Genomic DNA, 985 nt, shown 5'->3' with positions numbered 1-985 from the left:
TATATATATATATATGTATATATATATAATACATATATATATATTATACATATACATATATACACATGTATATATTTTTGTATAAATTATATGTTCATATATATACACATCTTCAAATATATGTTTATATATGTATGTAGGTGCGTATATATATTTGTATATGTATATATACATATATACATGTACATTTACACACACACGCACACACACACACACACGCGCGCACACACACACGCACACACACACACACAGACGCACACATACACGTGTGTATATGTATGTATTACATGCATATTTCCATACTTATACATATAGAAAGAGATGTGGAGAGAGAAAGAGTGAGAGAGAGTTCAAAGCAGAGTTCGATAAGTTCAATCGCCGTGAGCCGTGAAGATTCTTATCAAACTTTTCTTCTGTGAACTCGCCTGAAAATGGACTCGGCAGAAAGACCATCACCTAGTTCTTAAGATTCTCCATTGACGCTATATCATTGTTATACATACACATAGGTGTGTGTGTGCATGTGTGTGTGTGTATGTGTGTGTGTGTGTACGTGTGTTACTGCTCAGAGTACTCACATTGAAATATCGATTGGACAAATTAAAATGTGCCCTGTGAATAAGTTCATGTTTGTCGTTTATGCATACATAGTCACAAACACACACGCACACACATGCGCACGAACACACACACACGCGCGCACGCACGCACACACACACACACATAGAAGTCTTCCAATCTCTATTTCTATCTCGATATATACATACACACACACACACACACACACACACACACACACATATATATATATATATATATATACATAAACACAGATATACTCACACACGCAAATACACACGGACACCCACACAATATACATATTTGTATATGTATGAATATGTGTTTGTGTGTGTAATGTATGTACGTTTGTGTGTTCGTATAACGTGAACCGTTTGATCGCCAACAACGCGCGGTCATGCACATT

The sequence above is a fragment of the Octopus bimaculoides genome, chromosome 8, assembly GCF_001194135.2.
Source record: "Octopus bimaculoides isolate UCB-OBI-ISO-001 chromosome 8, ASM119413v2, whole genome shotgun sequence".
Taxonomy (NCBI): Eukaryota; Metazoa; Mollusca; class Cephalopoda; order Octopoda; family Octopodidae; genus Octopus; species Octopus bimaculoides.
This window is presented reverse-complemented; position numbering follows the sequence as displayed.